This window comes from Bos javanicus, chromosome 2, assembly GCF_032452875.1.
Source record: "Bos javanicus breed banteng chromosome 2, ARS-OSU_banteng_1.0, whole genome shotgun sequence".
NCBI classification, from domain to species: domain Eukaryota; kingdom Metazoa; phylum Chordata; class Mammalia; order Artiodactyla; family Bovidae; genus Bos; species Bos javanicus.
The window spans coordinates 120059495-120076358 of NC_083869.1; the positions used below are offsets into that span (position 1 = coordinate 120059495).

At 48.8% G+C, this 16864-nt stretch overlaps 1 protein-coding gene and 1 long non-coding RNA gene across 5 annotated transcripts in view; one reads left to right on the top strand and one right to left on the bottom strand.

The window, feature by feature from the left end:
* Nucleotides 1-16864, top strand: part of DIS3L2 (DIS3 like 3'-5' exoribonuclease 2) — a 362444-nt gene that overhangs the window by 291887 nt on the left and 53693 nt on the right. The gene's annotated exons all lie outside the window — the stretch shown is intronic.
* LOC133230632 (uncharacterized) lies at nucleotides 8587-10932 on the bottom strand. Its single transcript, XR_009730909.1, has 2 exons — nucleotides 10682-10932; nucleotides 8587-9022 (listed from the first exon to the last, which is right to left on the bottom strand). It is a non-coding gene; the product is annotated as an uncharacterized LOC133230632 (long non-coding RNA).

Genomic DNA, 16864 nt, shown 5'->3' on the forward strand with positions numbered 1-16864 from the left:
GAGACGCATGGGGTGACCCCGCCGTCAGGAGGAGCGCCCTCAACCCCACCCCTGCTGGTGCCCTGCGGAGGCCCAGACAATGCCACTTTCAATAAATCATGAAGGATCCTGAATACCCGTTTTTGTCCGTTTTCAATGAACCCTGGGCATGTTGCTTAAGATATGGCCAGCCATTTGTGCTGGGTTCCCAGCTACTCAAAGCCTCGAAGTCAAGTGCTCTCTCGACTGAATAATGGAGTCTTTGCATATGAGATTTTGGGGAGCTTTTTTTTTTTTTTTCAGATTTCCATAGCTAGTCATGGTAAAGGTGACCTTGTGGGTAGTGTGGGCCATTGTGACCCTTCACACATCCATCCTTTGAGTGATGCTGAGCTTTGTGGGGTATCCATGCAGCACCTAATTCAATCACACGTCTGACCCCTGCCTCTCTTTGGCACTGTCCTCTCCTCTGTGCTCCCTGTGCTGCTGGCGGGGTGCGGTGGGGTGGGGGGGGCTCTGCACAAACCCTGGCTGTCCTTGGGAGGCATTCTGTGCTAAACAGAGAGCTCTTGGCCATCTTTCCCACTTTGGGAATTCTAGGCCCCCTGGTGACTCTGGCCTGGGGAGCGGGTGCTTGTTCTCAGGAGGGTTTGCTCATGAAGATGCCTGCTGGAAGCGCCTTTTAAGCGTTCCTGGGTAGCTTCCACACTGGAGTCTTGAGAAGCAATGAGAAGAATAACCTGGGGTCATTTAAGGGCTGGCTGGTCATTTCCTTAATCGTCTGTGACCGTTAAGAGCCTGACTTTCTATAAAGAAGCACAGAGGCTTCCTTGACTTGTTATTAATAATAACAAACAGCTAGAATTTATTGAGCACCTGCCATTTGCCAAGTGCTTTCAGATGTTACCTCATTTAATCCTTAAACCTTATACCCATTTTTACAGATGAGGAAACTGAGATTTTTGGTTAACTTGTCAAAAGTCACATAGCTAGAAACGGCAGAACCGTGATAGAAACATTTCTTATTCTGCTTAATTTTTATCGTCATCTCTTGTTTTATATTCTTTTATGAACCTAAACAATGGATTAAGGGCTTCCCAGGTGGTGCTAGTGGTAAAGAACCCATCAAGATTCAGGTTCGATCCCTGAGTCAGGAAGATCCCCTGGAGGAGGGCATGGCAACCCACTCCAGTATTCTTGCCTAGAGCATCCCATGGACCGAGGAGCCTGGCAGGCTGTAGTCCATGGGGTTGCAAAGAATCTGACACGGCTGAAGCGACTTAGCACACACACACAGCACGTGAACCTAAACGATAGATCAAGTCCTACTAATAGGATAACTTTGAAAGGTTATCTTAAAATACCATGTGACCTCATTTATTAACATTCTTAAAATGAAGGAATGATAGAACTGGAGGACAGAGTTGTGGTTGCCAGGAGTTTAGGGATGGTAGGGGACAGGGAGGTTGTCTAAGGAAGACCTCAGTGGTGAAGGAAGAGTTCTATATCCAGGCTGCAGTGAGAGTTACATGAATCTACACGTGACTAAGTGACATAGAACTAGACACGCATATCATGCCAGTGTGTTGCCTGGGTTTGATACTGTGTTAGGATCGTAGAAGATGTCACCTTTGGTGGAAGCTGGGTGGGGCCTCTCTGTTCTGTTTTTGCTACTTTAGTAAATCTGTAGTCATCTCGAAAAGTGTGTAGTTGAATTCACCTGAGTGGGACGTCAGCCTCGCACCTGGGAAGAGGCCAGGTCTCAGCTCAGAAGTTGCCTGCTCTCGGAAGGCAGTCCACATCAGAAAGCTGCAAGTGGCCTAGCAGAAGAACCTACACCAAGAAGAGGGCCCGGGATTCAGCCTCCATCAGAGGTGATCTGAGCCTCTGTCATCTCACAGGAAAGGACTGAGCTGAGAGTCAGGGCTTCTGGGCTCAAGTCCCAGGGCTGCAATTACGTGACTTGGGGCAGGCCTCCCAGTGTCTGTGAGCCTCCACGTCCCCAGCCATAAAGTAGGGTGGTCACAGCACTCACCCTCTGAGGTTGTTAAGAGATCCACTAAGAGGACGCATTAATGTGCACATGTTTAGCACAGAAGGATTTACTGTGCGTGTTCATCCTGTTACCGTCGTCAGCGTGATTTGATCTGTTCCCAGGTGTGCCCTCTGCTTCGTAGTCAGATCAGTCTTGTACGTATTCACAGCGAATGTTCTCTCTTATTTCTCTAGTTTGGATCACTTATTCTTCCAACATTTATTTCTTGAGTGCCTACTTTGTCGAAGACTCTTGGGGACACAGTGATGGATGTGACCTGTGTGGTCTGCGCCCAGACAGAGCCGAAGTCCTGTTTCCTCCCCTTCCCTGCAATCTTCCACTCAAATCAGGGTGTCCTGCAGACTCACAAGGCCTTTTCTCTCCCATGCAGCCACGCTACCAGCCCCTTCTCTGAGCTCCAGCAGCGCTAGAGTCAGTGTGACTCGGTCACCTCTGCCAGCCTGGACTGCCCTTTTCCCTTGTGCCTCCTGGGGTGCCTCGCCTGGTGCTGAGCAGAACAGGGAGCATGTTTAGCAAGTAGTTGCCCAAAGAACTGTAAAGTTCATGGCTAGAGGCGCCCAGGACAGTCTCTCTTCTGAGGCCTTCACTTTACAGATGACGTGAGGGACAGCCCGTGGTCTACATAATGGAGACTGGCTCTCTGGGTCCCCAACACATTTCTTCAGTAGGATACTAATAGATCCTGTATTAATCTTAGTTTTTGTTGTTGCTCTTTTTTTTTTTTCATTCCTGCTATTCAGTGTTTTGACTAGCTGGCTGGTACTTCCCATTTTAGCAAACCCGGAAAGCCCTTGGCTGCAGTTTTGCTCTTCTAACTGTGCGACTGAGCCGTGTCAATCAGAGGGCAAGTGCATTGAACTGGAGAAACAGAGCCAGCCCACGTGGCTCTGTCTCCCTTGCCTTCAGTTGAGTGGGCTTACCCGGCACCCCCAGTCTGCCAGCAGGCTCTGGCCTCTGGCAGGCCCACCCAGGAGTCTCCCTTCTGTGGTCCAGCTTCTCCACCTGAAGCTGGGCGGATGGTCTGCACAGTTTCTCACTAAGGCAACTGGCCTTCAATTTCGGTTGTTCTTTGGTCAGACCTTTGCCAGTGAGCCCTGCAAGACTGACGCTCTGAACCCCAGTTACTGTCCTCTGTCTCTTGGAATCTAGAAGAGAGAAGAACATGGTTGGAGCCCCAGCATCCAGCTTAGTGCCCTCTTCACAGATGAAGGAATAGCAGGTGTGGCCCCCGGGACTGCCCAGACTGCAGTTAGGTGGGTTTGGGGTCCCTTTCTGGCTCTGCCAAGTGGGTTGATACAGCACCCGACCCTGGGTAGGCAAGCTACTCAACCTCTCTACACCTCGGTTTCCTCGCCTGAAATGGCAGTAACAGAACCTGTACATGTGGTGTGCTCGGTGCTGTGTCTGGTTGAATATTGGGACCTCTTATTTCTGCTGCTAATGGCACAGCCCTACAGCCTCTCGGAGTTCTTTTTTTTTTTTTTAAGGTTTGTGGGGATCAAAAGCAGAAATCGATGGGGCTGTCTCTGTTGCAGCTGACAATCTAGTTGGACAGTGTGAGAGTTAAACAAATATACAGCTGGAGACATGTTTCAACTTGAGAATAAATGGGAAGAATCCGACCACGAAAGAAGCAGTTTTCCCACATCCGGACTGTCAGAAGCCAGCCTCCGCCATGCTCTAGCAGGTCGTCGCGGCCTCTTCCCTTCCCAGGCAGGGATTAACAGACAAGTTGTTGCTGGTGCAGAGATGCCGGGCAGCTCCACCTTGAGACACATCTGCCAACCTGGCGGGGCCTTGGGAGCTTTTCTGTTGAGGCGCGAGCCTCGCGTTGGGGTACCGTGGCCTCCCTGCCTGCTGCTGCAGTGGGGAGCAACCCAGGAGACCTGGGACACAGTCCAGTAGGGCTGCCTGTGACGGACGACCCTGCAGCAGCACGGCCTCCCGGCCACCGCAAGAGCTGGCAGGGCTCCTGAAGCCAACAGGGAGGCCACGAAGCGTGTGTCCTCTTGCAGAGTACCCCCCTGCTGCATGTCCTGCGCACAGAGAAGGGGCTTCCCAAATACCACCCCAGTTAAGAAATTGAACCCTCTTACTGTGGAAATGCCTCTGGTATTAGAGGGATCACATCTGGAACTGTTGAGTCTCCCCCAGTCACTTGTTCCAGTGTGCTGTCCTCTAAATTTGATCTCAACTCATTATGAGGAATAACTCTAAGCCTTATTACATCAGGAACATTTATTTTGCCATAGCCAGGTACTGTTCTAATGTGCTTTCTCTCCTGTGATTTCCACACAACCCTGTGAAGTAGGTACCGTTATTGTCCCCATTTTACAGAGGAGGAAACTGAGGTCCAGAGAGGTAAGGTAACTTGCCTGGGGTCGAGTTGCTCATAGGAAGTAAAGCCAGGATTTGAAACCAGCTTCTGAAGTGTCTGTACCCATTCCTTCTCTGCAGTGTTGCTTGTTGTTTAGAGGGACCCCCACTCACAGGTGAAATGAACTCCTTTCTAATATAAGGCCTGTGCCCAGGCAGGAGGGTCACTGCTAAAGGTGACCTTTTAAGAGTGCTGGAAAGAAAACCTGTCCAATGCTCTGGACAGTTATCCTAGAGGATCCCCAAGGTCCCTGCAGTCTGTGGGGGGGCCTCTGACAGCCCCCCAAGTTCCAGCCCAGAGCCCCTTGAGAGATTACACAAACATTGGAGGGAAAACACATTTCTGCCCATTGAAACTGTTTCTTTAAGATTATTGTGAAACTTATTCTTTTTAACATTGAACATTACGTCTAGTTTCTTAAAACGATTTTCAACTCTGCGAGATTATCCAAAGATTCTGTATTACCAAAGCTGATTTTTCAGTTAGCAAGGCAAATAGAAAGTTTGCTCTGCTGGATCCGAGCCCTTTCTAATATCCTCCCCTAACCTCCTTAGATGTTTTTAATCTTTGTATATCATCCTAGCTATAAGCTACTTTCTGTATTTTCTTTAAAGATCACAGTGCTCATCTGTTCTCTGGTTTTTACCATAGAATGGTACCTATTTGAGTGATATATTGTTCAAAAAGAAAAACCTGTTTAAGACACTAATCATTATTTTGGATGAGAATAGAGAGCTCCTGTAGCCCCAGGTATGGTTCCCCTAGGTGTCCCTTTCAGGCTGTTGTGAGCAATAGAGTAAGTGTTGTCCGATCAATAGCCAATTTGTGACTGGATGGCTGTGAACAGTGATGGTTTTGCCAGGAGGCGCTGCTAAGCCACTGCTGTAGTGAAGGCAGGAGCAGGACAGTGGGGCAGATTGGCAGCCCTCAGACCAGAAGGGACCTTAGAATGTTGTCCTGGAATATGTTGTCCAGACACTTGGCCTCATCTGGGTGGAAGGAAATACAGTGGTGTGGAATCAAGTCATGAACTTTGACAGTTGCTCTTGGCCACATAAGACACCAGGATGCAAGGGGATTCTTCTCTGCTGCCTCTTTATGAAACATCTAAAAATGTGAGCGCTGGGCCTCCTAAAATCTTCAGAGCTTCTCTTCTGACAGATTTAGCAGGGATTTATTACCATGGCTTTCTTCCAGTAAACCTGGAAAGTATCTCACATTCATCCATAAAACAAACCATGGGGATGACCGTAAAGGAACTCAGCCCCATTTTACAGGTGGGAAGGCTAAGGCCTTCAAAACCCCACACCAGCCCGGAGTCTGGGGAGGAACAGAGGCAAGGCCAGGGCTGCTGGCTTCCAGCGTGGGGTTATATAACTGCAACTCCTCAAGTCCCTGGAAACTGAGGCCAATTCCCTGGAAGATCATTCTGTTCTCTCCTGTTTTTTCAAGAATAGAGCCAGCTTGATCACTGGCTCTGAGGCTCGTGTCCCGTTTTCTTTCTTCCACAAACTGAGTGCCTACCATCATGATCCTTGTTCAGTCAAGTTGTATTCGAACTTGCCCGGATCTCCTATTTTTACGTATGTTTAGCTTTTATTTTATTTATGTGTACTCTTAACTGTTTCCAAAACAGATTTGAGGAGACTTACAACAAATGGAATACACAGTAAAATGAATACAGTAGAAAGAAAAATGGAAAATCAGAACCAAGGCGAGGAGGCAGGAGTAATAGGACATCTAGAAGAGTGAGCGTAATTCCTGTGATCGGGCATCATGTTTCCTGGTTTCAGTATCGGAAATGCAGAGGTAGCTTCCTGCTTTGTGGAGAAGAGAGATTTCATAACATTATTTCTTAGAACAAATCTCATTAAAAGTCAAGGGACCCTTTTCCTGGCACTACAGGCAGTTCTTCACATGAGGCTTGATATCAGGTCCTTATGTATTGTAGTGGACAGATTTTACATGTTCGGCCAATGAAGAAAGGAGGTGTGATAAGGTTATTCACAAAAACACTCAGATGAAAGTTGGATAAAACACAGCTTGAAGAAGGCAGATAAGTGAGCAAGCTCATGTCATCTATAGATGTCACTTCCCTGCAGCCTAACTTGACTCAAGGGCAAAGTTGAGTCGACTTCCCTGAGTGAGCAGGTAGCCTGTCACTTAGGCTCCTTAGGAGGCAGAAGTAATAGGACATCTAGAAGAGTGAACATAATTCCTGTGATCAGGAATTCCTGTGATCATATATCCTGGTTTCAGTATTTAAAATGCAGAGGTAGAAACTAGGTAGCAAGGATGCCGAAGTGGGGGCTCTGCTGAGGGGATTTTCTCCACAGTTTGGGGTCAGCCACAGGCTTTAGAAAGCAAATGGGTAGGCCGCAGAACTGATGACATATTCTAAATGCCAAGGGACCCAGACAGTCTCTCTCCAAAATGCACAGCCAGCTCCATGCACATGGAGGGGCCACGTGCAGCCCGCCACCGTCCACAGGGGCACTCCTCTGTGGAAGCAGCTTCAGGCAGCTCCCATCCCAAAGAGTGGTTGGCTTGAGCCCTAGAGCTGAGCAGAGATGGTTCTGATCTGGTCATGTCCAACACAAGTCACCCTCTTTGGCCATGAAGACCCTCAAACCAGCTCCTGCTCTGGGGGTGTCGAGCACCTTCGTGACACCATCCCCACCTCTGACTGCGTGTGACAGCTGTAGACTTGCTCCCCATGCTTTGTGTTCCCTGTTGTCATATTTCTCAGGGATTTGAGGAGCCTAAGAGGAGGCCCAGTGACCAGGGAAGGGCCTGGTCAGGAAGGCTGGGGCAGAGGAGTGCCTTTTGTGCCAGCCCAGGTGCTGGGGAAGGCAGTGAGCACTTCTGTGCTGGTCTTATCCAGTGAGAAAGGCAGAGGTGCCATGGGGTCACGGCCGGCAGAGCGCCAGTGGCCTCGCCAGGCTGGTGAGCCATGAGGTAACCCTCGCATGGCGGACAGGACTGGCTTGCTGACTGAGGCAAACCCAGAGTGAACCAACCAGTCTGGCCTCTGTGACTCCCAAATAAGAGCACCCTTCCCCATGGGCTTCCTTTGTAGCTCAGTCGGTAAAGAATCGACCTGCAGTGCAGTAGACCTGGATTCGATCCCTGGGTCAGGAAGATCCCCTGGAGAAGGAAATGGCACCCCACTCCAGTATCCTTGCCTGGAAAATCTCATGGACAGAGGAGCCTGGTGGGCTGCAGTCCATGGGGTCGCAAAGAGTTGGGCATGACTGAGCGACTAACACTTACTTACTCCCCATGGGTTGACCATAGCTGTGGAGACAGGCGGCTTTTCTGAGCAAGTAAAAATACCTCAGCTTTGGAGAATCTTTGACTTGTCATTCTCTTAAATGAATATTTATTGGAGTATAAGTGCTTTACAATGTTGTGTCAGTTTCTGCCGTACAGCAAAAGTGAGTCGGGTATATGTTTACATATATCCCCTCTGTTTTGGATTTCCTTCGCATTTAGGTCAACACAGAGCACTGGGTAGAGTTCCTTGTGCTGTGCAGTAGGTTCTCATTAGTTATCTATTTTATACACAGGAGTGTGTATATGTGGCCTGGTAAAAGAGTTCACCTACCAATGCAGGAGACCCAAGAGACGCAGGTTCAACCCCTGGGTTGGGAAGATCCCCTGGAGAAGGAAATGGGGAACCAGTATATTCTCCAGGCAAGAATACTCACTCCAGTATTCTTGCCTGGAGAATCCCATGGACAAAGGAGCCTGGTGGGGTACAGTCCAGGGGGTCACAAAGAGTTGGACACGACTGACTGAGAACACACACATGGTGTATATATGTCAATTCCAATCTCCCAATTCATCCCACCACCCCTTCCCGCCTTGGTGTTCATATGATTATTCTCTACATCTTTGTCTCCATTTCTGCTTTGCAAATAAGATCATCTATACCCTTTGGGCTTCCCTGGTGGTTCAGATGGTGAAGAATTGCAGGAGACCCAGGTTCAATCCCTAGGTCAAAGGGAAAATCCCTTGGAAAAGGGAATGGCTACCCATCTGAGTATTATTTCTTGGAGAATTCCATGGACAGAGGAGCCTGGTGGGCTGTAGTCCATGGGGTCACAAAGAGTTGGACACGACTGAGCAGCTTTCACTCACATACCCTTTTTCCAAATTGCACATACACACGTTAATATACAATATTTATTTTTCTCTTTCTGACTTCACTCTGTGTGACTTGACCTGTCATTTTGAACCTTAATGAGGATAGAATGAGCCTCTGGAACAAGGTGCAATGGAGTCAGGAGAAGTGGCCTTAAGTGAAAACACAGCTGTGGGGTTTATAGACGCCGCTGCAGGGAGGCGTCATCCAGTGGGATCGGCCAGCCTCGCTATAGACTTTCCAACACTAATGAATCGGGAACTCCATGCTGAACAGGATTTAGTTTGATGGGTCGCTGTGCCAGCAGATGGATGTATTTTTCTTGAAAGACCAAGGTGCCAGAAACCTCCATGATTACGTTACTGGAGCAAGCTTCTTTTTTGTGGTTTGTGCCGTTGAGCGTCAGGACTGCAGGATTCTCTTGCTCTTTCTCACTCTTATTTTTTCCAGGTCAGAACCAGAGCTTGGGGTGGGGAGGAAAATCCTGCTGAATGAGCAAGTTCTTTCTTAAAAAGCTCTCTCCAAGTCCAAAAAGACTTCAGTGGACTTAGGAGAAAGAAACTTAATACATTGCCATAGAATCACTGTGAACCAAGTGAAAGCCAAGTCCACAGCATCTTTGTCTTATAAAAGAAAGCACAGAGGAGATGGAAAAAAAGGAAATAATGCTGAGGAAATCCAAACCAAACAATGAAAACTAAAGAAGAAAAACTAACGATCACCTCAGAGAGAACGTGAAGATTTCCTTCTAATAAGATTTTCTCAGTTTGCAAAACTGAGGCTCAGGTAGAAGTAGCTTTTCTATTCTTTTTTAAGTGTGCCATAAATAGCATACCTGAGATGTTTGAACTGTGATGGGATTTGCCACTTTGGGCTTCAGGAAGAGTTGGACACCCTGCAGGACCCTTGGACTGTGAGGGAAAAGTCAGCCATGGAGAGGCTGGAGGTGTCCCAGCCTGGTCCCTGACCTGCGTTTGAACTTTGGTCCTAATAGCTAGCAGATTGAAGCAAGCTCGCAGGCCTCCTGCAGAACCCATGTTGGTTTGAACCAGAGCAGTCCTGGCCCCAGATCCAGCACTCTGCTTTCACCAGCTACCTCTCTTGTTACACCCCTGTGAGAGGAACTCAGAGTGGGGTCATGGGGGTCGCCCTTATTCAGTCACCGAGCAGCCTGCGGAGAGGGAAACCGCTCTCTTCTGCATGGCCTGCAGGTGCCATCCAGACCATGGCCAGAAAGAGAGCTGGGTGCCCATCAGAGGCCACCTTGGTTCTGGACAAGACAGGCCATTCCTAAACTTCTTAATGCGTCTCTTACCCTTCTTAGATCAGGCCAGCATTTTCAAAAGCACTGGAGTCTCTGAGATATTACTTAGCCATTTGGAGTTTAGTACCACATGGCCTGTGTGTCTGTTCCCCAGGAGTGTGGCTGTTTGGGAATGCCAGCTGTGCACCTGAGCGGACTAAAGACCAATTTGCTCATCAGCCTGGGGGAACATCTCACAAGCCACCCTCAGCCGTCTTTGTTGTCCAGTCCCATTCCTCTCTTCCAGTTATTCTCATGAATGTAATCCAGCCCGTTGACTTCCCTGGCCTGATGTACAAAGAAAGGTCTCTTTCTTTTCATGGTTACATTAAATGACTCCGTGGACCCCTCTGCTGCTTGGCCTGGGGCATTTGTTCTTCCCCTGAGATTCACCCGAAGGCCCTTCCTCAAGTGGTGTCTGAGAGCCCTGAGGAAGCCTGCCTCAGTCCAGAGTCAGTCAGTCTTAATGCTCACCTATTGCACCAGCTGGGAAGATGGCCCTGTCCTCTTGCTTGCCAAGACCTGAGGGGGCTGAAGGAGGACCTTCGCAGGCCCAACAACTCCAACAGGGCCTGCACCCCACATTCCCACAGTCTGTGGGGGAGGCCTCCAGCCTCTTTTGCTCACCGCAGCTCCTTCAGATCACCCACAGTGCTGGTTTTCCTAGGGCCCACCCTGAAGCAGGCGGGCAAGGTCAGAAGGGGTCCCAACAGGAGTCTCTGCCCTCCTCTGGGGTCCAGCCTGAGCCCCTGGGCGCCATAGGCTCTTCTCTTCCTGCTAGAGAGACTGGCTCGTCCTTTGTCCAAAAGAAAACCTTACCTCTAAGCAGACCCATTTAAAGCCTCCCTCCTCTGCTGGTGGAAGTCGACAGAGCAGCCTTGTCACTTTCTCGTGGTTCCTTTGTTGCCTTCCCTCCGTACGCAGTACAGGAATGTCGTGCAGTTGGAAACTGTCCTCCCAGGGAGAAGGTTGACTCATAGCGGGCTCTTCTGCTTGACATGGCACTGCTTCTGGAAAGGGAAGGCCGGACCGCATGACGTCTCGGAGCAGCTGTCATCCTGGCAGGCCAGCGGCCCAAGCCGAGCCACTTGGTGGACGGGCCCTGATTAGAGCCAGCACTGGCACAGAGAGTGGCCTCTAGGCCTGCCTGTTTCTTCACCACGCTCAGCTCGTGAGGCGTCTTCTGTAAGTATTGTGGAGCAATGGACTGAGCGCCTCTTCAGAGGCGCTGTGAGATGGGAGCCCCTAGGCACCGGAAGGACTTGAGCCGCTGCTGGCAGTCTGGAGGTACAGTGACCAAAGGCAGGCAGATGGGCACAGGCTCTCTTTACAGAAGTGAGGACTTGCAAACTCCATAAAGTGGGGTGACTTCAGGAGCCTACAGGGGGTGTGATTGTGTCTGTAAATGAAATGACCTGAGCAGTTTGTGGTTGACAGGTAAACAAGATGCTCTGAACCTCTGCTCTGCAGTTCAGCTCAACACCAGGCTTTGGGCACCTGCTGTGGACAGAGCTAGGGCACCGAGTGCCCCGGGTACCTGGTGAAGCTCCCACTCCTGATCCCTTGGACGCCCTGGGGAAGAGCAGCCATGCCTCCAGTCCCCCGAGGAGGGAATTGGAAGATCCACTCTTACAGAGAGAATCTCGAAGGATGCTTGAGATCTTGCTGGGACAGACCAGAAGGACTCCTCCAGAAGCACATGGAAGGGCCTGGAAGTCTGACGTGCCTGGCACTGTCCAGGCTCGCAGTGAGCAGTGTGGTGTGGAAGGAGAGCGTGGAGCCTTCTGGCAGGAGGAGGCCAGGGTGCTCTTCCCATCAGGCTGACTCGAGCTTTTCCTCCAAGACTTCCTCGTCTCCCCTGAGGCCCTCCCTGGTGGGCGCACCCACTTCAGCACTTGCCACCTCACTCGACCCTCGGTCGCAGTCCACGTTCGATTATGCGGCAACCAACCTGCAGAAGGACTGGACTGTGTTTCATTCATTTCTGTACTTTCAACGTATAGACAGCAGGAGAAGCCATCAAAGGTCCTTACAGAGGGCCATGTCATCAGGCTTGTGTTTAGAAGGATGACTCAGCTGTGTTATGGAGAGTGGATTAGAGCAAGCGGAGCCAAGGAAGTGGAGTGTGTCGGTGTCCTCCAGAGAAATAATGAGCGGTTACAAAGAGCAGCCGAGGCCCGGGAGGCTGGCAGGGAGCAGGCTCGGCTCTTGTCGAGGCCCTGGCTCTGCTCTTCTCAGGTCTTTTGAGTCTGCTTCCTTCCTGAGTTGGCTTCCTCCTCGGGCTGGTAGCAAGCAAGTTGCAACAGTTCTGGCCCTCGCGCTCGGAAGCACCCAGCAAACATTGGCCTCCACTGGATCACATGTCCATTCCTGAACCCATTCCTAGGGCCAGGAAATGCCATGCACTGACTGGCTTAGGTTCCTGATCAGTTACTGGAAGATGTGTGAGGTCACCTTAGAACCGCCAGGCCCAGCCCTGGAGACTGGATCTGATTCCCTCTGAATCCGCTGGCCTGGGGCAGGAGAGTGTAGCTGAATGAAGCTAGAGTCTCGTGAGGAAGGAGAAAGTGACTGCTGGACATGCTCTTACATCTGCAGAGGGACCAGTTGGACTGATTCATTCATGTATAGAGGAACCAGTTGGACTGATGCATTCATGTAGAACTGTTCACACAGTAGGTGCCTACACACACCCACACAACCTGAACACCTGCAGGACACGCCTTGTGAATTGGTTTATCTGGGAAACAGTGTATCATCATCCTGAATTGATATCTGACCTCTCACGGAGGACCCCACCCCCCACCCCCTCAACCCCGGACTCTCCATTTCTTGACCTTTCTTTCGATCTTGTGATTGACTGTTCCGTCTCCAAGATCATATACAACCTACTCTCTGACCACAGCCCCCAGTCCCTCCCACTCCCTCATCCAGTTCAGTTCAGTTCAGTTCAGTCATGTCCAACTCTTTGTGACTCCATGGACTGCAGCACACCAGGCTTCCCTGTCCATCACCAACTCCCAGAGTTTACTCATAATTCATGTCCATTGAGTTGGTGATGCCATCCATTTCATCCTCTGTCGTCCCCTTCTCGTCCTGCCTTCAATCTTTCCCAGCATCAGGGTCTTTTCCAATGCGTCAGCTCTTCGCATCAGGTGGCCAAAGTATTGGAGTTTCAGCTTCAACATCAGTCCTTTCAATGAACATTCAGGACTGATTTCCTTTAAGATGGGCTGGTTGGATCTCCTTGCAGTCCAAAGGACTCCCGAGAGTCTTCTCCAACACCACAGTTCAAAAGCATTAATTGTTCGGTGCTCAGCTTTCTTTATAGTCCAGCTCTAACATCCATACCTGACCACTGGAAAAACCATAGCCTTGACTAGACGGACCTTTGTTGGCAAAGTAATGTCTCTGCTTTTTAATATGCTGTCTAGGTTGGTCATAACTTTCTTCCAAGGAGTAAGCGTGTTTTAATTTCATGGCTGCAGTCACCATCTGCAGTAATTCTGGAGCCCCAAAAAATAAAGTCTGACACTGTTTCCACTGTTTCTCCATCTATTGTCCATGAAATGAAGGGAACAGATGCCATGATCTTTGTTTTCTGAATGTTGAGCTTTAAGCCAACTTTTTCACTCTCCTCTTTCACTTTCATCAAGAGACTCTAGTTCTTCTTCACTTCCTGCCGTAATGGTGGTGTAATCTGCATATCTGAGGTTATTGAGATTTCTCCCAGCAATCTTGATTCCAGCTTGTGCTTCATCCAGCCCAGCGTTTCTCATGATGTACTCTGCATAGAAGTTAAATAAGCAGGGTGACAGTATACAGCCTTGACGTACTCCTTTTCCTATTTGGAACCAGTCTGTTGTTCCATGTCCAGTTCTAACTGTTGCTTCCTGACCTGCATATAGGTTTCTCAAGAGGCAGTGCAGGTGGTCTGGTATTCCCATCTCTTTCAGAATTTTCCACAGTTTATTGTGATCCACACAGTCAAAGGCTTTGGCATAGTCAATAAAGCGGAAGTAGATGTTTTTCTGGAACTCTTGCTTTTTCGATGATTCAGCAGATGTTGGCAATTTGATCTCTGGTTCCCCTGCCTTTTCTAAAACCAGCTTGAACATCTGGAAGTTCACGGTTCATGTATTGTTGAAGCCTGGCTTGGAGAATTTTGAGCATTACTTTCCTAGCGTGTGAGATGAGTGCAATTGTGCAGTAGTTTGAGCATTCTTTGGCATTGCCTTTCTTTGGGATTGGAATGAAAACTGACCTTTTCCAGTCCTATGGCCACTGCTGAGTTTTCCAAATTTGCTGGCATATTGAGTGCAGCACTTTCACAGCATCATCTTTTAGAATTTGAAATGGCTCAACTGGAATTCCATCACCTCCACTGGCTTTGTTTGTAGTGATGCTTCCTAAGGCCCACTTGACTTCGCATTCCAGGATGTCTGGCTCTAGGTGAGTGATCATACCATCGTGATTATCTGGGTCTTGAAGATCCCTGTCATCTTACAATACACAAGTCCCTGTCATCTTACCATACACTCATCTTTGATTCTATCTCCTATTATTCAGCCCCATTCCATTCCATTAGTCTTGGCTCTTCCCTGCCACTCTCGAATGTGCTGAGTTAACACACTCAAGATCCCCATTTCCGCACATGCTACTTACTCATCTTTCAACCTATCACACCCTGGTCTCTGCTCCCACCAAAGTCAGCTTGTCCAAAATGTCCTGAGAGTTCTTGTTGCTAAATCCAACAAGCTCTTGGCATGTTCCTGTCTTCCTTGACCTCTTAGCAGGATTTGATGCTTCTGACTGCTCCCCTCTTAAGATATGTGCCACCTTGGCTTCTGTGACATCATAATTCAGAACTCAAGGCTACCCATCCTCAGTCTCCATTGTCCAGCTGTCAAATACAGTTGTGCTGTCAAAAACCTCATTTTTACTCCACATACGCTCTTGGGACAGTCTCGTGGCTTTGGTGCCATCTTCCTTTCCACCCAAAGCTTCCCAAATATGAACCTCCAGATAACAGTCTTGCTTATAAAATTCAGAATCACTTATGTAGTTCATCCTGGTCATCTCCACTAAGATCCCTCTTAGGGACCTTAAAATCAGCACTCCTGACCCAGTTATTCCTCCTTGTCACAGTAACTAGCAACACAATCTGGGCTTCCCTGGTGGCTCAGCTGGTAAAGAATCTGCCTGCCATGCAGGAGACCCTGGTTCAGTTCCTGGGTCGGGAAGATTCACTGGAGAAGGGAACGGCTACCCACTCCAGTATTCTTGGGCTTCCCTGGTGGCTCAGATGGCAAAGAATCCACCTGCAGTGAGGGAGACCAAAATTTGATCCCTGGGTTGGGAGATCCCCTGGAGGAGGGCATGGCTACCCACTCCAGTATTCCTGTCTGGAGAATCCCCATGGACAGAGGAGCCTGCAGTCCATGGGGTCGGACACAGCTGAGCGACTAAGCACACATCACAGCAACACCACCTACCCTACTGTCCACAGCCAAGAACCTCAGATGTTGTCTTTGCCACCTCCCTCTCAGTTTACATCCAGGCCATCACCAAGTCCTATAATTCTGGTAAGGTGGAAAGAACATAGGTTTTGGCTGAAATCCTAATTATGGTTTGACAACTTACCTTTCTCCATCACAAGTTCCTCACCTGTTAAAAGGAAATAGTAATACTGATTTCAAATAGTTGTGATCAGCATAAAGAAAGGCCTTTACTTGGTAGCATTTCAATAAATAGGAGCTCTCCATTCAATAAATATATGTGCTCTTCTGTCCCTGTCTCCTCTCCCCCCTCCCCCTCACCACCTCTACTCACTCACCATATTGAGTTTGTTCTTTTTTTTCTTAATTTTGGCTGTCCTGCATCTTCATTGCTGCACACAGCCTTTCTCTAGTTGAGGCACCTGGGGGCTACTCTCTAGTTACAGTGCAGAGCAGTGCCTTCTCTTATTTGCAGAGCATGGGCTTTAGAGTGCTTGGGCATCGGTAGTTGTGGCACACAGGCTTAGTTGCTCCTCAGCATGTGGATTCTTCCCCGATGAGGGATCAGACCTATGGGCTCTGCATTGGCAGGTGGATTCTTAACCACTGGACCACCAGGGGAAGTCCTCACCATATTGTTGAATTGTAGATAAATAGTTTGTTAATTAAGAATTCAGTTCAGTTCAGTTGCTCAGTCATGTCCAACTCTGTGACCCCATGGACTACAGCACACCAGGCTTCCCTGTCTTATCACCAACTCCCAGAGCTTGCTTAAATTTGTGTCCAACTGTCTCACCCTCTGTCATCCACCTCTCCTCCTGCCTTCAATCTTTGCCAGCATCAGGGTATTTTCCAAGGAGTCAGTTCTTCGCATCAGGTGGCCAAAGTATTGGAGTTTCAGTTTCAGCATCAGTTCTTCCAATGAATATTCAGGACTCATTTCCTTTAGGATTGACTTGTTTGATCTCCTTGCAGTCCAAGGGACTCTCAAGAGTCTTCTCCAACACCACAATTCAAAAGCACCAATTCATTGGCACTCAGCTTTCTTTATAGTCCAACTCTCACATCCACACACGACTACTGGAAAAACCATAGCCATGACTAGATGGGCCTTTGTTGGCAAACTAATGTCTCTGCTTTTTAATGTGCTGTCTAGATTGGTCATAGGTTTTCTTCCAATGAGCAAGAATCTTTTAATTTCAAGGCTGCAGTCACCATCTGCAGTGATTTTGGAGCCCCCCAAAATAAAGTCTCTCACTGTTTCCCTATCTATTTTCCATGAAGTTATGGGACCAGATGCCATGATCTTCGTTTTTTGAATGTTGAATTTTGAGCCAGCCTTTTCACTCTCCTCTTTCACTTTCATCAAGAGGCTCTTCAGTTCCTCTTCACTTTCTTCCATAAGGGTGATGTCATCTGTATATCTGAGGTTATTGATATTTCTCCCAGCAATCTTGATTCTAGCGCTGGAATCAAGGGCTCGTGCTTCATCCAGCCCTGCATT